Source organism: Giraffa tippelskirchi, chromosome 5, assembly GCF_054371585.1.
Source record: "Giraffa tippelskirchi isolate mGirTip1 chromosome 5, T2T-mGirTip1v1.2.pri, whole genome shotgun sequence".
Lineage (NCBI taxonomy): Eukaryota > Metazoa > Chordata > Mammalia > Artiodactyla > Giraffidae > Giraffa > Giraffa tippelskirchi.
In genome coordinates this window covers 136843570-136866323 of record NC_137279.1, presented here as the reverse complement: position 1 = coordinate 136866323, position 22754 = coordinate 136843570, and the positions used below count along the sequence as shown (strand labels likewise).

Sequence of the window (22754 nt, the reverse complement as noted above, 5' to 3'; positions counted from 1 at the left end):
CATTGAGTCGGTGATGACATCCAACCATGTTGACACTAATCTGCTGGCTCCTCCTTTTGGCAGAGGGCAAGATGTGAGCCTGCAGCTGCTCCAGATCCTACCGAATCTTCTTCAGCTTCTCTAAATCCTGGCACATCTAGCCTTTCCAGACCAGGAACATATGGAGCTCCACGGCAAAGAACACCAGCTCTTCCTGAAGGCCACCCACATTGTCAAGACTAAAGAAAGCAAGGGTCAGATATAGGTTCCAGTTTGTTCTTATGGGTTCCATTCTGTCCTAGTAGATTCTAATTCGTGTTCAATACTTTGACATGTCCAGCCCTCCTGACTCAGCACCAGATGAAAAAAATAAGCCCTCTACAGACTGCTTTTCATCTTTATAGTATTTTACTCCCTGACACTCTTAGTGGTTCTGCTTCCCTCATGGAACCCTGATGTGTCAGTCAGCCTGCTGGTCTTCCCAGCCTGATTATGAGCCCCTTCCCTTTCACACTCTGTGTGATAACCCCCCACTGCATGTTCCCTCCACAAAGACTTTGTATATGATACTCTTTCTGACTGAAATCCACTTGCATCTGTCCCTAGCTAGGCCTTTGCCTAGTTAGAGCCCACCTTCCCTGACATTACTCTCAGAGCATGGGTACTCTTCCTTCCTAGCACTGAGAGTAGCAATTATATGTTTATTTTTAATTAATTCCATCCCTCTCACTGGTCTACGAACTTGCAAAGAAAAGGGACTATGTGTGGTTCTGCTCACAGGTGTTTTCCAAGCACCTAAAAAAGCACCTGGGACAAGATAGGTGCTCAATAAATGAACGAATATTTTCTCTTTTATCAAGCACTATATAAAATGCATGATGTAGATTATCTCATGTGACACAAAAACCCTGTAAGACTGGAACTATTATCATTCTCATTTTACAGATAAATAGATGAAGTTACACTGCCATAGGTGGTAAGACGTATCTTACCACTTATGCACAAAGAACAGCTTTACTTCAGCATTCATACTCTCAATCCCTTTGCCCTTCACAACACTATAAGGTCAATTTATTAAGATTTTTCTTTTTCATTTGACAAATGAAGAAGCTTAGTATTAAGAAGTTAGTTGACTTGCCTAAGGCCATGCTAGTACCAGTTAAGGCTAAAACCCAGGTCCAATACCAAGTCCACTGCTTTAAAAAAACAACACACACTTGATCCCTCTACCTCTTAGAATCCAGGCACAAAATTCATCCTATACTGCTATCCACATTCAGATTCACCAACTCTCTCCTATTATAACTAACTTTCACAGTAAACTCTACAAGCATGATATTCTTTTCAGAAACCAGTAAGTTGATGGGAAGACACAGCACAGCACCTTAAACAATACAGTTGTATGCTGACGTCATACAATGTCACAACATAGTTTCTGTTAGCATAATTTTTAATACATCTCAAGACCTTTAATCAAAGGAAATATAGAATGTGGGGAAATGCATATCACAGCATCATAACATGTTTATATGGAAAATTTTTTCAAAAGGAAGTTAATTTTTCATAAGGAAAAGGAAGGAAGAAGGAAGAAATATGAATAAGGGAGAAAAGCCAAGGGAAGCAAGTGGAAAGGACAGGTTGAGAGTTAAATTTTTGTTCCTAACAAGATCATGCCATTTTTTTCAGTCACCAAGTGTATGATTTCATTTTTGCCTCCAAGAAATATGCTTAGTCATTAATCACACGGCCTCTGACAATGGCTGTCCTGTGTGACACATTCTAGATTTCAACTGTCAATCACAAGAGATTCCTAGCTCCACAATGTCAAAGGTAATACTCTGAGAATGACAGCAGCAGAGTGAGAGCACGTGGCAGATAATCACACTGACAGCACGTGTCAGTCTTCATAAGATTCAACTCAGTGCTTTAGACATAGCTCACAACTTCTAGAATCTAATCCAAGTGGATTATTCCTAGCTTGGGTTTTATCATATTGGAATACTCTCGAAACCAATAACCCGTCATTCAAATCCTACATTCAGAAAGTGTTCCTCCCTTCTCTACTAACACTTCACCTCAAAACCGTTCCAGTGCTATCAACTGAATTTAATTTTGTGCCTACAAACACTAACAAAGTAAAGGAGTAAGTCCTTCTTAGGGCTTAAAAGTCTTCAATTTTCTTAATCTCAAATGCAAAGCTTTTTAAACTGAATCATCTGTAAAAGGTCAAAAAGCTAATTTTCCTTCCTGAAATCTGACACTTCAATTTTAAATACCTAATTTCAGCTTTGAATATATGATGCCTGTTGGTATATTTCATTTTCAGGTGCACTGACAAGCAGAAATACCAACTTCCATTCTCAGTCACAAAACTTAAAGCTATTCAACTTCTTTTGCAAATATCTGACTCTATCATAATACACTTGCATTGTGCATTTTCTTAAGCCAATGGAAATAAACAATGACTAAAGTGCTAAATGCTTACTAAGCACCAAGCACTATTCTAAGAACTTTAAATCTATTAACTCATTTAAATTTATTTAAGAGTATGTGTATCCTACAAATGCTTTAATACTTGAATAGGTTGAAAGAAAATGAACAAAGGAAACGGTGAAACAAGTATGTATTTTACCTAAACAAAGCTGGTGTAGCAATTTACAAATCCATTTTCTAGACACAGTGAAAATGTTTATTTTGTTACTTGAACATGTACTAAATGTAAGGAACACATACATCCTTGAAAAATGAATGCTTTCCCAGTCACCATTATGGAAGCTGTTGTTGAAAACTAAGCAGCAAACTAAGGATTATGACAAGAAGTAAGTAAATTCTTATCTAAATGCAAAGAGAACTGACAAATTATATATTTTAAGTAAATCATTCAGATAATCTTTTTTGAAGCAGTTATATTATAGAAAAATCATACTGAAAAGTAATTATAATAAATAAATAATCTTCTTAAGACCAAAACAAACAACAATAGCAAAAGGCATAACCACAGGCTGCTAAGTATACTGACTTAATACAATGGAAAATATACTTTGTTTATAAGCACACAAAAAAATGTTCCTGATATCATAACGCTAAGCATAATAGATTTTGATGTCAAGAGGCAAAAGCATTTGTAGGCTAATACTCATTTTTTTGTACTTTCTAGAGAATATACACCAGACATCACCCTTCTCAGGTAATGCAGTGGTAAAGAATTTGCCTACCAATGCAGGTGATGCAAGAGACATGGGTTCGATCCCTGGGTTGGGAAGATACCCTGGAGTAGGAAATGGCAAACCAGTCCAGTATTCTTGCCTGGAAAATTCCATGGACAGAGAAGTCTGGCAGGCTACAGTCCATGGGGTTGCAACGAGTCAGACATGACTGACCACACACAAGCAGGAGCACCATACACCAGACACAATCCACTACATAATATCACAACTTAGGGGCTAAACAACAACAAACCTGCATACCTGCATACTGGGTATGAAAGGGGATTCCCTATGAATTTTGAACTCTAGTACAGGTTTTTTGGCTTCTTTGTTTTTAAGAACAGACCATGATCTATGGAATGTCATGGAATCAATTTAGTGAGATTCAATCAGCATATTTAAATGAAAGAATAGAAAAGACAAAAATCTAAGAGTGCCAAGCTGCGCTGAATGCAGGAGGAAAAGTAAGTACTGAGTCTTGAAACTTTGATTTCCAACGGTGGGGAAGGGGGATGCATGAGTGTGTTTGGAGGTATGTATATATACTATGGCAAGAAATAAATCATTATTTCTTCTTACCATGAGTTGCAGCCAAATATGTTCAAAAGTTATCCTAGCTAAACACATGAGATAAAAATAAAAAAAAAAGACCATCCTGAAAATGGTATTCATTTTCTAATTTGAATACACTTACTTGTGTTTTTCTCTAACCCTGGAATGTCCTCCTTTGCCACCCAACATTCAAGCATAGCTTAGCTGTGCCTTCGTTTTCTTCTCTGTCTTAGGCAGAATGGACTGTTCTTCAGCGCATGGACACTCACGAAACTGGATGATATTTTTTAAGTATTCGATTTAAAGTTCTTTACTGTAAAGGGCAGTGTTTTTCTTCTGAGCAATACAAATAAAACACAGAGCCTGATACCTAGTGGGGCTTAATGTATGTGCTTGTTTGTTTGTTTAACTGGGTTACAGCAACTCCCCATTACTTTACTCATGAAATTTTGGTGTTACAAAATATAAGTTAAGAATGAATCATATCTTCCATCTTTCTGAATAATCGCAAATATAGTTACTTTAATATCTGGTTATTGACATCTAGTCTAGATGATACCCTTCTTTGCCAAGGATTATATCAAAGAAGCAGGAAGTCAAACTTTGAAAGTATCTCTATTGCATTAGCTTACATTGTTTATACAGCCTAGTCTCTTATCTATTTTAATATTAAATCAACTTTTCCATTTCCTGTTTTCATACTTGGTTTTAATTAAACAGATTTACTGGACACTTACCAAACAAAATACACTGTTATGGTTTGTTTCCATTTTATGAATGGCAATGGGGAAAAAAAAAACATTTTCACTAAAAGGTAAATCAAAAGGAAACAAATAATGATTTATTCTCTCTTAACCCCACCAAACTCTCTTTATCACCTATGTTCATCTAAATAAAGATATTTGATCATGTCTTTCACATATCTTAATTTCACTGAAGTACTGGGACAATGTGATTATTCCAAAAAAAATCTTTAAAAATATATATTATATATTCAAATATATAAATATATGGGGCTTCCCAGGTGGCTCAGCGGTAAAGAATCCACCTGCCAAAGCAGGAGAAGCAGGAGATGCAGGTTCCCTGAGTCAGAAAAATCCCTTGGAGGAGGGAATGGCAACCCACTCCAGTAGTCTTGACTGGAAAATTCCATGGACAGAGGAGCCTAGTGGGCTACAGTCCATGGGGTTACAAAGAGTCGGACATGACTGAACGTGCACAGACACACACATAAATATGTATGTAAACATACAAATATATGGTTTTAATATATTATATCCCCGACCAGTCAGAAGTTTATTATCACAATGATCTGAATAATTAAGACGTTTAATATGTATTATTTACCATATCTAGTAAGTACTGGCTAATGGAAACTACAGAAATTTAAATAAAATAGAACTTAAATTCATTTAGCATTAGAAGAAAGTAATTTAAAATTATAATAGGATATAGAGAATTAAAATTGAAAGAATGCCAGAAAGCACACTCCCTAAAAATCTATTTCAAGAATCCATGTGAAAAATTCTGCCAGTCTGTCTGAAATTTTAACCTTCAAAACTTCTAGTTCCAATCTTTTGCAATTGTAAAAAGCGAAGAAGAAAATCACACAGCATTCTCAGTTTCAAAATTTTGGCCCAAATCAAATGATTTAATGACTTTATACTTAATGCAGCTTCACTTAACGCTATGAGTTCAAGTATTAGAAAGAACAGCCAGCCATGGCTGGAGCTGACTGGCAGACAGCATCGCTGATTCACCTCAGGAAGAAGCAAGCTGCAGCATCCACCGTTCTGACGATGTTCAAAGAAAGTAAAGCATTGGTCACAGGCCAAGTATTTCCTCCTGGAGCACACACAGAAGCACTGGAAGGAGACAAAACTCAGAGCTTGCTACATTTGAATTTCAATGTAAATGTGGTTCCTTTGGGCCAGAAAAGGGCTAGGGAAAGGTAAAAGTAATAATTTGCAGTGCTATACTGTGATCCCAAGATTGGACAATTTAGGTATGTTTTTAGAATACAGAAATATTTTCCTTTTTCCTTTAATTTTATTAACAAGAGTTATGTGACTACTTCACCTGTACTATACTAAGTATTTAGTTTGTACATTTACAATTTCTTGTAGTAACCTATAACAAAACAATGAATTTCCTACTTTCCTCATTTTAGTCCATTAGAATTTGTATAACAGCTATCTCACCTATCAAATATATATCTAAGGATTTTAGAGTTACAATAATAACCCTTCATCTATTATGGCATCTGAGGCAACTGCTTAAGAAAACTATCAGGATAAAAATGATTCAGACACCAGTCACAGAGACTGAGTTACACATGTGCCCAGGGGACTACCGGCATTAGAGAAGCTTTTCTTTGTCAAGTTCCCAGTTCACTTATTGGCTCCTCACAGACAAGAATCCAAAAATTTGAGGAGATAGCCTAATTCAGGGACCCTAAATCAGAATTAAATCCAAAACTCAAGAGATAAATAAATTATGGTCGTAGATAGAAAGAAAAAGAAAGGAAGGAAGGTCAAGAAAGAGAAGGGAAGGGAAGGAGGAAGGAAAGGGTAGCCCCCTAATTACCCTCTAGAATGTCATAAGACAGATTTTTCATAATATAGAGAAGAAATACTTTTTGTCAAAAATCACACATTCATCTAAGTTTTCCTAAGAGAAACTATAAATCTCAACCATGAAAGCAAGACTAATAAATAGGTGGTATAAATCTAATATTCACATATTTTCATATTTTTATAACTGATTTGGTAACTCATTATGTAACTCATTTCTTTAAGGATCAATTTAAATCAAATTAGAACATATTCCAATAAAACAAGAAGTTTTTGGTACTTGGAAAAGGAAAACTAAGTGATAATTATAGTTTGTTAATACATAATATCATATATTAATAATTAATCATTTATAATTAATATAGTGTTAACCATAAATATTACAAATAAGTGAGCATTTATTTAAACTCCAAAACTCTAATCTGGCCGTGATGAAAATGGTAATTTCTAATATGATGGACATTTGGCTATGTTATGATCAAAATTAGTTGCTTATAATCTTAAAACAATTATTGAGGTTAGGATATAAATTTGACTCTTCATTCATTCATTAGTTCAACACAGATTAAAAGTACCTAACTGACTCCAAACCTAAGAGCATGACCTCCCCATTGATTTAGTCTGGACAAAAAGGATGTGAGCCCTCCTCTCTCCTGTGGGCCCTGGGAAGCAGAGAGAAGCCCAAGCTCTAGCTTCAGCCACCTTGCAGACACTACACTGAATCTGAGTTAGGCCACCTTGGGCAACCCCAGAAGGCTTTTAATGATATAGAAAATGTGTACAGATCGTAGGACTTACCTGAGGCAAGTCTCAAGAGTCGACAAATGAAAGAAAATTCAACTCAAACCCTCAAAAAGATTTATAAAAATCAAACACCCATTCCAGTCATCTAATATTTGACTTTAAAAGATTAAAATTAAATAAGCAAACCAACCTTCTGGAATGCTCACACAACTACTACAAATTAATTTTACTTCTCTATTCAAAGAAGTCTGAGGCCTAATTCAATTTTTACTAAGCAAGAGTTTACCAAACCCCAACAATTTTGTTTTCACTTTCCCTCAATAGAGACTCAATCAATGGTTTAAAAAAAACACTCAAGAAAAAATGTTTTGGTCTGAAGAAAAAAATTATACTTCTTTACAAGAGAGGTAGAAGTGGTAATTCTGAGTATTTTATCTGTACATAGGACTTTCAGCTGAAATGGGCATTTGGAGCTACATTCCATGTCATAAATTTAGGGCTTCCAACACCCACTCCTCTGTGCATTGTAACAAACCAAAAATTTATTTTGGAGGAGGTTTAAAACCTTATAGGGTCATTCCTTTAGCCTTTTTGGTGTAGACAAAAGTCCTATTATTCGGTCTAGATGACTTTCAAATCACAGAATTCTTTACATGATTGAAAAGAAATAGGTAGGCATTTGACTGAATCGAAAAGAAATAGTATTGATTGAAAAGAAATAGTAGGTAATCCTCAGGGAGCAAAACCTCAAATGGATCGTTCCTCACAATCACAGCTAAGAACAATAATATGTATGAAGGAATTCCTAAAAGATAGGCAGAACTCCAATTTTTTGAGATTCTACAATGTTCATTCCTGGATTAAGCCAGGTCATCAGAGAGCTCTATACCTGCGACCATGCTACATTATTGGTCACAGTCACCTTAACAGAAGGATGCGTGCTGCTCAGTCATGTCTGACTCTTCACGACCATATGGACTATAGCCCGCCAGGCTGCTCTGGCCATGGGGTCCTACAGGCAAGAATACTGGAGTGGGTTACCATGCCCTCCTCCAGGAGATCTTCCCAACCCAGGACTCAAACCCGTATCTCTTATGTATTCTACATTGGCAGGTGGATTCTTTACCACTAGCGCCACCTGGGAAGCCCTTGACAGAAGGATAGTTGTCATTTATTGAGCAGACACTACAATCTTTACCTACATTACAATGCTCTCAAGGCAGATATTATTCTCATGTTACAGAAGGAAATCTTTGGAGGTTACTTCCTCCAAAGACATACATCCACACATCCACATCATCCACATCATCCACATCATGTGCCCAGGTTGAAAGACATTACAAAAAAAAGAATCCTACTGAATTTCACTGTAATGATATGAAGACATTTTGCATTACACTAAATTGAATCCACTTTAAAAAAAACTACAGCATAAATTTCACTTTGGATTCTATGTAGGAAAAACTTTGTTCCTCTTAGGCAATTGGTTTCTTCATGTATGAGATTTTTAATTAATCATTAAAATTTCTGCATGCTCTCGTTTCCTGGAAATTAGAAAACCAGAATCAAATGTGTGCTCAGTTCTAATGAACATGAAGGATTTCATAAAATGGATTTTATGAGCTAATGTCTCCCCTAGTGGAGAAGGCAATGGCACCCCACTCCAGTACTCTTGCCTGGAAAATCCCATGGACGGAGGAGCCTGGTAGGCTGCAGTCCATGGGATCGCGAAGAGTCAGACACGACTGAGCAACTTCACTTTCACTTTTCACTTTCGTGCATTGGAAAAGGAAATGGCAACCCACTCCAGTGTTCTTGCCTGGAGAATCCCAGGGACGGGGGAGCCTTGTGGCTGCCGTCTATGGGGTCGCACAGAGTCAGACACGACTGAAGCGACTTAGCAGCAGCAGCAGCAGCAACTGACTTGATCTGATTTTTTTCCTGACTGATAACACTAAGATTTTTTATCATCTTATTTTGTATGTTCATACTACTACAAACTAGATATCTTCAAAAGCTATTTACCAAATATTGTCAAAACTCTACAAGGTGTACATTTTACTATGTACAAATAATATTTCAATAAAGTGCTGGGGAAAAGTACAAAAAAATCCATTTATAATAATTAAAATCAAAAGACAGTAATTTAAGTGTTTCTTGCACTATCTTTTAGTCAATTCTTCACAAAACATTCTAAATTACTTCATCCTTGCATAAGTCATCACTGAATTAATATTTCTATTCTGTTTATTGTGTGTATTTAGTCACTCAGTTGAGTCCAACTCTTTGTAACCCCATGGACTATAACCTCCCAGACTCCTCTGTCCATGTAATTCTCCAGGGAAGAATACTGGAATGGGTAGCGATTCCCTTCTCTAGGGGATCTTCCCAACCCAGGGATTGAACCCGTGTCTCCTGCATTGCAGGCAGTATCTTTACCATCTGAGCCACCAGGGAAGCTCAATTCTACTTATTACAATTTATAACTTAAAATATAGTTTTGTGCCTATATATAACATTAGAGCGGGGATAATTTTGAGGGATTTCATTTTGTGAGGATTACATTATGGACTTCTATTGGTCTATATATGATATTTTTTTCTAGGAAATTAGAGTGCATATCAAAGAATCAATGTGGAGGAAAAAGCATATTTTGTGAAATAAAAATACTAGTGAAGAAAAAACAAAACAGGCACCTGGAACAACCTGCTTAAACCAATACCGTGTGAGATGCACACGTCCGCGCCTCTGGCTTCACTCTTCTGATCTTGGTCTTCTTAGCAGTGTTTCTCAAACATTTGCTGTTGGAACTCTTTACACTCATTTAGTTTTGGTGAGATTCATTTTGTGAGTCATATTTATCAATATTCATCCTAACTAAAACTGATAAATGTTTGAAATATTTATTCATTTTAAAATAACAATAATAAAACCATCACACATTAACAAAATCATATTACATTAAAAACTAACTATAGTTTTTTTAAAAGAAATAAGTGACATTGTTTTGTATTTTTTTGAATTCCTCTAATATCTTGCTTCAAGAAAACAGATCCTCATATCTGCTTCAACATTCATTTTGATAAATTCTTTTGGTTGAAATATACGACAAAGTTTGGCCTCACAGAGATATATAGTTGCGAAACGGTGTTTTAGTAGCCTCAGGTTATTATAGATATTTGAATTTGATACAACACCCAAACTCAACAAGTAGTAGTTTCTTAGTGCCAGATGAGGCCAGTAATAGTCTAATAACAAAATCCAAATAAATGAAGGACAATAAAAAGGAAGCTGCAAACCATTATCTCTTCCAAACTTAAAAACAAAAACAATTAACAATGCTGACAAATTGAATACAGTGAGTGTGTATATTTTTAAGTATATATGTGTATGTGTGTGTCATGTACACAAGACCAAATGGGATTTATCCCATGTATTCAAGGCTGATTCAATATTCAAAAATTAATCAATGCAATCCAACATATCAACAGGCTAAGAGAAAAGTCATATGTCCATATCAATTGATAAAGAAAAAAGCATTTGATGTAATTTGACATCCATTCAGGATAAAAAGTCTCAGTACATTAGGAGCAGAGAGGCAACTTCCTCAACCTAATAAAGAACAACTACAAAAAAACATACAGCTAACAGCATACTTGGGCTTCCCTGGTGGTTCAGTGGTAAAGAAACCACCTGCCAATGCAGGAGATGTGAGTTCAATTACAGGGTAGGAAAGCTTCTCTAGAGAAGGAAATGGCAACTCACTCCAGTATTCTTGCCTAGAAAATCCCATGGGCAGATTTCATGGTGGGCTACAGTCCATGGGGATGCAAAAGAGTCAGTCACGTCTTAGCGACTAAACAACAACACCACCATACTTAGTAAAATAATGTCTTCCTGTAATATTTGGAAGAAGGCAAGGATGTCTACTCTCACCATTCTTACTTAGCACAATACTGGAAGTTCTAGCCAATGCAATCAGGCACGAAACATGAATTAAAGGCATACAGATTAAAAGAAATAAAACTGTTTTCATTTTCGGATGACACAATTGTCTACATTTAAAAAATCCTCAAAGGATCTCCAGTCCTAGATGCACAATGTATGTGAGCTTAGTAAGGTTTCAGGATATAAGACTAACACAATAACCAACTGCATTTCTATATACTGACAGAGAAGAAATGGAAACAAAAATTTCAAATGCAGTTTCTTTATAGTTGCTCCAAAGAAAATGAAATACTTAGGTATAAATCTAACAAAATGTAACTATGTATAATCAAAATTATGATATTCTGATAAAAGAAATCAAGGAAGACCTAAATATTAATACCTGGAGAAACGTACCATGTTTACAGATTGGAAGAATCAACATAGTAAAGATGCTAATTCTCCCTAGATTAACATATAGGTTTAACATAATTCCTTTTATCATATTAAGGCATAGCAACAAAATTCTACATTAAATAGGTTTAAAAATGGATCTTCCAAAAAGAAAAACGTAATCAAAATTAAGTTTAATTTGTTAAATAATTACAACAGGCATCATAATTGCATAGTCTCAAAAATAATCTCATGGACTTCAAAGACTAAAGAGAAAAATAATAAACAGAAATATAAAACAATTTTCTTAATACATTTTTAAACTGCTAAAAATAATGCTACACAGGCAACAAAAGCAAAACTAGATAAACAAGACTACATTGAACAAAATTTTTGTGTACATCAAAGAACACAATCAATAGAGTGAAAGAAGCAACCTATTGAGTGGGAGAAAATCATTTATTTGATAAAGGGTTAACATCCAGAATATAGAGAGAACTCCAACAACTCAACAACAAAAAAATCAAATAACCAGATTTTAAAATGGGCAAAGGACTTGCATAGATATTTCTTCAAAGATGATATTCAAATAGCCAACAGGTACATGAAAGATGCTCAACATCATTAATCATCAAGGAAATGCAAATCACAACCACAGTGAGATACCACCTCACACCCAGTAAGCTGCCTACTATAAATAAATAAACAAGTGTTATAGAGGATATGGAAAAACTGGAACCCTTGCACACTCCTGACAGGAAGATAAAGTGATATAGTCACTATGGAAAACAGTATGGGAGGTCCCCAAAAATCAAAAACAGAACTACTATATGATCCAGGAAGCCCATTTCTGGGTATAAATCCAAAAAAAATGACAGCAGAGTATTGGAGAGATATTTGTACATCTTTGTTCATAGTGGCATTTTTCTCATTAGCAAAGATGTGGAAGCAACCCAAATGTATATCAACAGATGAGCAAAGAAAAACTGGTGTATATATACGATGGAATATTATTTGGTTTTAAAAAAGAAGGAAATGCTGTCATATTCTATAAATGGGTAAAATTTTAGCAATTATATTAAGTGAAATAAACAAGTCATAAAAAACAAATAATATATGATTCCATTTAAACTAAGGTATCCAAACTAGTAAAAGTCATAGAAACAGAAAATATAATGGTGGTTACCAAAGACTTGGCGGAGAGGGAAACCTCAGTTCAGTTCAGTCGTTCAGCTGTGTCCGACTCTTTGCGACCCCATGAACTGCAGCACGCCAAGCCTCCCTGTCCATCATCAACTCCTGGAATCCATCAACCACCCAAACCCATGACCATTGAGACGGTGATGCCATCCAACCATCTCATCCTCTGTCGTCCCCTTCTCCTCCAGCCCTCAGGACTAATCTTTCCCAGCATCAGGGTCTTTTCAAATGAGTCAGCTCTTCTCATCAGGTGGCCAAAGTATTAGAGTTTCAGCTTCAGCATCAGTCCTTCCAATGAATATTCAGGACTGATCACCTTTAGGATGGACTGGTTGGATCTCCTTGCAATTCAAGGGAGTCTCAAGAGTCTTCTCCAACACCACAGTTCAAAAGCATCAATTCTTCTGCGCTCAGCTTTCTTTATAGTCCAACTCTCACATACATACATGACCACTGGAAAAACCATAGCCTTTTGTTGACAAAGTAATGTCTCTGCTTTTCAATATGCTGTCTGCTAAATCAGCAGCAGCAGCAGACAGCATATTGAAAAGCAGAGACATTACTTTGTCAACAAAAGGCTATGGTAATGCTGTCTAGGTTGGTCATAACTTTCCTTCCAAGGAGTAAGTGTCTTTTAATTTCATGGCTGCAATCAACATCTGCAGTGATTCTGGAGCCCAGAAAAATAAAGTCAGCCACTGTTTCCACTGTTTCCTCATCTATTTGCCATGAAGTGATGGGACTGGATGCCATGATCTTAGTTTTCTGAATGTTGAGCTTTAAGCCTACTTTGTCACTCTCCTCTTTCACTTTCACCAAGAGGCTCTTTAGTTCTTCTTCACTTTCTGCTACAAGGGTGGTATCATCTGCATATCTAAGGTTATTGATATTTCTCCAGGCAATCTTGATTCCAGCTTGTGCTTCCTCCAGCCCAGCGTTTCTCATGATGTACTCTGCATATAAGTTAAATAAGCAGGGTGACAATATACAGCCTTGACATACTCCTTTTCCTATTTGGAACCAGTCTGCTGTTCCATGTCCAGTTCTAACTGTTGCTTCCTGACCTGCATACCGGTCTCTCAAGATTCAGGTCAGATGGTCTGGTATTCCGATCTCTTTCAGAATTTTCCACAGTTTATTGTGATCCACACAGTCAAAGGCTTTGACACAGTCAATAAAGCAGAAATAGATGTTTTTCTGGAATTCTCTTGCTTTTTTGATGATCCAGCGGATGTTGGCAATATGATCTCTGGTTCCTCTGCCTTTTCTAAAACCAGCTTGAACATCTGAAGTTCACGGTTCACATATTGCTGAAGCCTGGCTTTAAGAATTTTGAGCATTACTTTACTAGCATGTGAGATGAGTGCAATTGTGCAGTAGTTCGAGCATTAGGTAATTTTACTTGGAGATATAAATATCCATATTCATAGGTAATGCTGAGTGTATTCATTTAATTTTGTTCCCAGCAGAAGTTACTCTTTAGGACCTTCACTTCATCCTATATTTGTTATTCTAGTCCCTTATGAATTCAAAAACAAAATCCATAGATACACTTTCGAGCACATTACGGAAATAAATATGCCATACTATAACTAATGAAAAACACGTTTAACTTTTAATTCCTTAGTCAAGGATGAAAACAGCTATCAATACATATATACCCAAGATACATTTTTAAGGAGAAAATGCCTCCTATTCCAAAATGACAACCTCCTAACATATGTAGCAGCAAATTTTTCTTTCTGCCAGAAACACTCATTCGGCACTGATTTTTGACAAGTGAAAAAGCTTTTCCACATATTCACAGCCCACTTGATTTTAAAAAATGCTGATCCCTCCCTTTAAAACTTTTCATACATTAAAATGTCTATTTTCCTTTAATGTTTGCAGCAAGTTCCAGAAATAACTTGTTTCAATTTTCCAAAAATAATGCATTGAAATATGTGTGTGCTGACTAAGGGTGAAGCTGATATGGACTACAAGCAGACAACACAGAAAAAAATATTCAGTGGATTTGACAAGTTATTTTTTTCTCAAATACTGTAACACTAGTAAAACCATTAAAACTATGCAATAAATGAATAAAGGTCATCTCCTTGCTTACATGTTATACATAGACCTATTGTCAAAAGTAGTATCTAACAGGGGCAGTTTTAGACCAATTTCTAATCCTACTATGATTTTGCACACATTTTTATCTGTTTTTTTCTCTCCCGAGCTTGATTTTTCACGTCATTAAAATGGAAGAAATAATATCTGCCAGTCTTTAAGATTCTAGATTAAGAGATGCTAAGTAATTAAATATTACCATCTTCGATGTGATCAAACCAACAGCTAAATGAAAATGCCTCCATCTGGTTTCATGTGAATTATGCTGATTGTAGAAAATCTTCAAGGTCTAGCCTTCCTCTCCACAGAGTAGCTAGCACATAGTTGTTGGGTAACTGCAGACAGACTGATTCTAAATATAAACTGAGATGTGTGCTAAAATTATTGTCCTGATTTTTCAGCAATCATTTTGCTACACATGGTTACAGATTTTATTTATTAAATACCTTGAAAAAACATATTTTCAATAACAGCAATGACCGAATTACATGTGAAAATTGTCCTATCAAATGATTCCAATTAAATCCAGTTTCTAAACTTTTCCTACCTACTACTCCGTATGTATGACCATTCATATTCACATATGCAGTCAAACTTAATATTAAAACCACATCAACTAGATTTTACACAAATTTTAAATGGGCTCATATCTCTCACAGAAGAAAGATAGTACTACCTTAAATGAGAAGTACACCTAAGAAAACCCTAAAATTCTAATCCATCAAAGAACACTGAAATAATCTTGAAGCTGCTGCCTAGGTTATTGCTGATCCACCTTCCAAATCTGCAAATGCTTGATTTACTTTAAAAAGTCAATGTTATTGCAAATAAGCTCATAGAAAAGGGAGGAGAGTTTTTATGAAAACAAGCTATTGTCATCTTGTTGAATTAGGTGTGGCACCAGTTCAGACTTTGCAAAGTAGTGGGTAAAAGAGATAAAAATGTTCAAAATAATCTTTTATCAAACATAATGTTCCATTTCACATGACTATGAAAAAGAACAAAGATAATACAGAAGTTTGGAAGCTCAGGTGCCAAAATACAACTCAGAAAAACCAAACAATGTGGATGGTTCAGCATGCCCAGTGGACCAAGAATATCATCAATTTCGAAAGGAAAGACTTCTCAGTCAGCCCCAGAGGAGACCCAGTGACCACTGGACCATCTAACTCTGAACCTTTAAAGAAGTCAAAGGAACACAGGATAACTAATCACTTGCAAGAAAAAGGTACATATCAAATGGGAACTAAGGAAAATAGGTATTGGAAAATAAATAAGCAAGCCTACTTAAGTGTAAGTTTTTAGCTCTAACCTAACCCTATGGAAACTGCTGACTAAGCCCAGTTGAACTTTGACAAATAATGCCTGGAAGGAATGTAAATAGATTTATCACCTTCAAAGAGCTTAAGCAAACTGCTTTAAAAAGTAAGTCCCAACTAAGCATAGAACAAATTCTGCCCAAAATACTCTGCCCACCTTTATGTCCAACTTCCACCAGAAATCATCTGTCAGGTTCTGAAAGGTGCGGCCTATTTTTGGTTTATAAAGATGCTTCCGTTTTCATTGTTTCCTTTCAGGGCTTCCCAAACTGAGAGCCTATTCCAAGTACCTGCCTTTCTGCTCCCTACTTGCTCCCTCAAGGCACATGCTGCTACTGCTGCTAAGTCGCTTCAGTCGTGTCCGACTCTGTGCGACCCCATAGACGGCAGCCCACCAGGCTCCACCGTCCCTGGGATTCTCCAGGCAAGAATACTGGAGTGAGTTGCCATTTCCTTCTCCAGTGTATGAAAGGGTAAAGTGAAAGTGAAGTCGCTCAGTCGTGTCCGACTCTTAGCGACCCCATGGACTGTAGGGGTCGCTACATGTCCATGGACTAGGCTCCTCCGTCCATGGGATTTTCCAGGCAAGAGTACTGGAGTGGGGTGCCATTGCCTTCTCCTCTCAAGGCACATTCATATCCCTAATTCCCCTTCCACTGGTTCTCAGAGACACTTCATGGCTTCCCTGCCTCAGTGGCTTCCTGGCCTCAAAGTCCAAGGAGGGTGGGGGTGGTACCCAGAGGAAACCCAGGTGAGAGCCTAGGGGAGCAAGGCAGAGGCCTGGCCAATGTATGAATACCTGTCCAAGGAGGTAGGGTCATGTGTTCCTACAACTGGAGGGACATGGAGGACAGTCTCTCTCCTCAATGAGGGGAACTTCCCCTGGTCGAGGGATACTAGGAACGAGAGCGGGAGGGGATGCTGGTAATGTCCGGCATGGCTTGCTGTCTCTAGCAATGCACACAGCAGAGGGGCCGGGAGTCTTCAGTGTCCACCACACACTCTTAGACCCTGTAACCAGGGCTTCTGCAGAGAATTGGAGGAGCTCTGGAATTCCTGCCCTCACCAATGTGGATTCTCCAAATTAGAAGCCAAAAGTGAGTTCATAAGCCTTGCACTGCCAAGATATCGAAGCTGGAGACCTGGGAACCTGATACAGGTGGGTGGAAGAAGCTGAAGTTTGAAAGAGAGAGAGAGTGCGTGGAGAATGAGGGTGGATTCTTGAGGGAAGGACAGGAGAAACGAGAGAGCTGAGGTCTACAAATACAACACCAGGACCAGAAAGTAGTTGATCACACAAGCTCCTTCTCTGGCTGCAAATTCCTGCTCACTCCCACAAAATCTGTCCTCCATTATCTACATCTTTTCGCTTCAGCGGTCCCAACTACCTGCCTTTCTCCCAGCACCCATGGTTTAACTAATCTATCTAATCAAAAGACAAGTTTGCCTGAAATAGTGTAATCTGAAGAGACATAGACAGGAGTGTTATTAATTATTAATATGCAAATATCCTATACTTAATAAACTAATGCTCCAAAGAGAATACACAGAATTCATCAGGGTTTTAAACTTGTATAAAATTCAGTCAAACTGATAGAGAACTGACTTGTGGATACAGCAGGGGAAGTGGGACAAATTGAAAGAGTAGCATTGAAATATGTACCTTACCATGTGTAAAACAGATAGCCAGTGGGAATTTGCTGTGTGACACAGAGCTCAACCCACTGCTCTGTGACAACCTAGAGGGGTGGGATGTGGTGAGAGATGGGAGGGGAGGGAGGTTCAAGTGGGAGGGGACATATGTATACCTATGGCTGATTCATGTTGATTATGGCAGAAACCTACACAACATTGTAAAGCAATTATCCTCCAATTAAAAATAAATACATAAACAATAAGAAGAAATTAATCAAACTAAGCATCATAAAAAATCTATAACAATGTGTGGTGATGGATCTTAACTAGACTTATTGTGGGGATCATTTTGCAATATATACAAATACTGAATCATTATGTTGTATACCCAAAACTAATATAATGTTATAGTGTCATTTATACCTCAATTTTTTTTTTCAAAAAAATAAAACTAAGAACTCATACCTTTTAACCCAGAAATTTTATTTCTGAGACTAAGGAACTAATTTATAAAATTTAGAAAAGAGCTTATGAATAAAGATACTCATCACAGTGTTATTTATTATCATCAAAATACAGTGACAATGAGGAGTGATTAGGAATTTATGGCACATCTACCTAATGGAAAATTATGTAGGCATTTTAAAGGTTCATGGTCAAACTTCAATTAAGTGAAAAGTAATGTTATAAAATTTAAAATAAAGACTATAATGGAAGGGGGAAATCTTTCAAAAGGCAAACTTCCTTGGAGAGGAAAACTCTTATTTGCATAGAAAATTTTCTGGGTTTAGTACTTTAAATAGCAGTACCCAGGAAAAGTAACATTTTCTGGAAGAGCACTTGGAACAAGGAATATGGAGAATGTGAGCAAAACCAGCCAAAGAGAAATTTGGCTTTCTTAGAGACCTAAGCTAGTTCCCTAGATTACCTGATAACCAGTAGATTTCACTGCCTGATATGCAAAGTCCTTCCTTATCTGTCACCAGGTATCCAAAAGTACCTGACCACTTCTCAGCTGAACTTCTTCATCTGCTTTCTCTTTACCTACTGAAAGCCTTTCCATCTCAGAGTGATTTCATTCACTTCCATCCATGAAAACTTTCCTGATCCTCTTATGACCCCAGTCATCACTATTTCTCCTTCTTAAAGTGTTGATGTGGCTCTTAAATCTGCCTTACCTTTTCCTGGTATTAAGCCAGTATTAATCTATTTGGTTAATTACTAATATATAGGTAACTATTTCTCCAGCTAAACTTTCAGTTTCCCCAACCAGACTTTTAGAATTTAGATGGTCTGCAGAAAGTAGTCATACATATATACACTGAGCGAGAGAAAGGAGGGTAGAAAGAGAGAGACAAAAAACATTTCTAAGGCCAAGTTGGCATTATATTTATACTCATGAGGAATATCTAAATAAAATGTGCTATGTCTGTTTTAAAATGTTCCTGCTGACCCTCCAGCACTAGAACATGCAGTTTCCTTTTTTTTTTAATAGCAGTGGGATTGAATTTTGCTTATTCATACCAATTCTGCTTTCCCTTTGGGATTAAACAGATTGGACTGCAAAAGGCCTCACTGAAGTCGTAAAGAAAAAAAAGAAATGACCTTCTAGAAATAAAAATTAAGACTCATCTCAAGATCTTACTTGTCTTAATAGTCTTGTCTGAACAACAAATGTAAATCTGTGCCTCCATTTTATGACTTTAGTCTATCAATATCCTCATTAACTTAAAAAAGAATTCTCCAGTGCAAATGGTTCAATACTTTAGAAATGATGGCCTACAATGACTATGTTTCTATCAGACATCATATACTATTTTAGTACTTGGAGATAATAAGCATTTGTACTATAGCAACCTGCCTCCTGAGACATCAACAAAAGTTGCATGTCTTAAGAGAAAATACATAAATCATAAATGAAAGCAAATCAAATGGCCAAGCAAGGAACAAAGAAAAAACCTAGTGTCCATTATTTTCACAGAAAGAGCATACAAGGTCAATATAATTGTGGACTCTGAAGGGCAGGGCAAAAACAAATCAATACGATTTCTCATTAAACAGAATTACACTTTGCTACAACACACATATTTTGTGTAAGAGTCGGTGTTGTCCAGATTTCACCACTAGCTGTGTAATCTTGAAACTTCTCTGTATTTCAGTTCCTTCATCTGTAAAATGGAGCTATCACCTGCTATGCCAAATCACAGAGTTGTAATGAATCAGATCATATTATCAGCCTGGGTTTATCTGTCACCCTATCATGGGTAACACACCCTACAAAAACAGTTCAGTCACACATGCCATGTACTGCATAACTGTTCTTATTGCAAATGTTTCCCTAATGTGAAAAAAAAAAAAATCCAGATTGCCTTTACTTTCCTAAAAGATTTCTCCAACACAAGCATTTACCATATATCACTGCCAAAAATGAACATCTTCTGTTATGAACTAGCTCTCCTATCTCCTATGCAGTGTTGTCCAGATATTATTTTTTGGCATATGCTTTCTAAGAAAATGGTGTTTTTTCATGCAATTCAAAGAATGTTCCTTCTTTTACACTAAAAGAACAATAATTCCATATACAGGAAGTTTACAGGTTGTTGCTGTTACTTGAGATTACTTCTATGAAAATTAATTCTCTGTTTAATATGTAATAAATCATATATATGTACACACAACTTGGACACACTTGGATACACAACTCCTTAATGCAGTCGAACATTCGTGGGTTTGGGGACCAGGAACACTTGTATCCAAATTCCTATTCTGTGACCTTGAGCACATGATTTAACTTCCCGCTCTTCACTTTCCACATTTGGTTCTGAGTTACGATTTATGAAACTGTATGTATACGAAGTGGTTAAACTCTAAAAGTATTATTTCTTAATTCCCTTAAATCTTTTCCTACTATGCCAAGACCAATCAAACCCACTCTGAATATAAGACAAGTTGGATACTGCGTCTTAGCGGAGGGATGCAACACGATGTAAAATTAAGCGGAGAGTGGCACGAATTAAGCATCCAAAGGAAGTAGAGAAACCGGCTGGTATAGAGAAGGGCCCTAGACTTCACTCGCCTGTGCGAAAAACCCAATCATCTGACACACTGAAGGTTGCACCGCACCTTCACGAAGGTCTGTACCTTGATGTGGGAAAAGGACGGAATTATAGAACAAGCCATCGGGGAGCCTCCTGGCTCACCCCACCCGACCTCGCCCGCCGGGATCGTTCATCTGGAACCTGGAAGCTCAGGCAAGAGCTCAGCAACTGACCTCGCCGCCCCCCACCCGATTCTGCCTAGATCTCTCAGGGCACGAATGGTGCTGAATCATTAGCACCAACAGTAGCAGCTTCCCGTGCCGCTGCTCCCGCGGGGGTCTGTGATCCCGGGGCAGTGACCGTCCGGGCGGCGGCCCACACCTCGCGGGCGTGAGCACAGGGAAAGAGGGTCGGGGAGGACTGGGGCAGCAGGTACTCACCCGGGGTGAGGAAAGCCCAGCCCCCGGGTCCTCGCCTCCGGGCTGCGGGCGGTCCCTGCGCGATTCCCGCGCTCCTCGGCTTCTCTCCGCGGCCGCCCCGGGCCGAGCAGCCTGCGCTGATGGTCCGGTGCTCCCCCTCCACCCGCCCACCGCCCGCGGCCGCCACAGCTCCGGGCGCCGGCGCTAGACCCGGAGCAGCTGGAGCAGCTGGCGCTGCCGAAGGGGTGGCGGCTACCGACGGGCCAGACCATTAGCGGGCGGCGACCGGGGGTGCGCGCCGTGCGCGGCGGAGCGGGAGCGAGGGCGCCCGGCCGGCGACGGTTGGGAGGACCCACAGCCGAGGGGGGCTCCTTCGCGCCCCGCCCCGCGCCCGGAGGGCTTGGGGGCGGGAGGGGGGTCAACGGGGGGAGCGGCCGCTTTTCCCGGCAGGGCAGTGGAGACGGTCCTTGAGCTTTTCCGGTCCCCCTCCGGGGTTGCCTTGGTCCCGCTCGGGGCAGCTTTAGAACCCGGCAAACAGAGGACCTAGCAACGCGGGCGCCTGGGCGGTGTCCCCTCCTAAGGAGATGCGAAAGGGCGCCGGCCCGGAACCCTGCCTTCGTGCCCGCTCCTGCTCCCTGCGGGGCCCGGGGCGCCACTCCTGCTGCTGAACTCATCACTGACGCCTCACCACCAAAGCCAGCGGCCGTCTGGAACCCTGCAAGGGGCTCCACATCTTTTATACAAGCATTTCTGTGGCGCAAAGAATAAAAGGGCCAGCTTTCAAGGCCCGTTTGAAGTTAGAAAATAAAATTAACTGGGATCCCATCCTGTAGGTGCTTTAGTAGATAACAAGGAAAGGAGGGACAGTTTGGGATCGCAGAGTTATCCTTTCCTCCGCAAAGACTGAACCCCAGCGGTAATGTAGATTTAGAAAACCGTTTTAGCATAGAGATCTATATAGGATGATTAAAGAAATGCAAAGCTGTTTCGGGTTCACTGTTCACCATTTTACAGATTAGTGTCTCCGGAACGGGGAGAGAATCGTGTCCTCATATGAAATGAACTTTATATAACTGGAAAGAGACGCCTCCGTACGTGACAGCCTTTAGACTTTATTGAAAGCTCTTTTGTGGTCCCTGCCCTTGTCACATCCAGGCTTAAACAGGTTCATGTCAGACCATGGTGGAGATGGATACACGTGTATTGTTCTCCTTACAGAAAAATAAAAAATAAAAAAAATAAAAAAAGAACAGAGTTGGCGTCTTCCTATAAAATGTGATTTAAGGAAGCCCCCCCAAAAAAAGCCACCAAATGCTTCCCAAACAGTATGAAATTCCACAGTTAAAAACCATTTTCTCTGGTTTAAGGTCTTGTTCTCTTTAGAGTGAATTAACCAGATTTTTAATCTTGTTAAAAATTAACAAGATAGAGCACCTGCTGTGTACCAAACACTACTAATAAGAGAATTTCCAGTTTTATTCTTTTATTTCTTCCATCTAAAATTCCTTGTTCCATCTAAAATCTCTGGTGAAATTGGTAATATTGTTGCTATTTTTAAGAAATAGAAACTGGCCTCAGAGTTTACTACTGGACTCACATCTCATAAAGTGGCAGAACAGGCATTGCAACCAGGAGTTTTTGACTCATGCTTTTCCTCTAG

General features: G+C 38.4%; 1 protein-coding gene across 13 annotated transcripts in view; it reads right to left on the bottom strand.

The window, feature by feature from the left end:
* The window catches only part of TTLL7 (tubulin tyrosine ligase like 7), a 201875-nt gene extending 180560 nt beyond the window's left edge, over window positions 1-21315 (bottom strand). For 11 of the 13 annotated variants that reach the window (XM_081490151.1, XM_081490148.1, XM_081490147.1 and 8 more), the window contains exon 1: window positions 21116-21315. The gene's annotated coding sequence lies outside the window, so the exon portion shown is untranslated. Of the gene's footprint in view, window positions 1-20778; window positions 21017-21115 lie in introns of those variants that run through there. The other 2 variants (XM_081490150.1, XM_081490154.1) reach the window with 1 other exon arrangement.
* Window positions 21316-22754: the final 1439 nt, after the last annotated feature.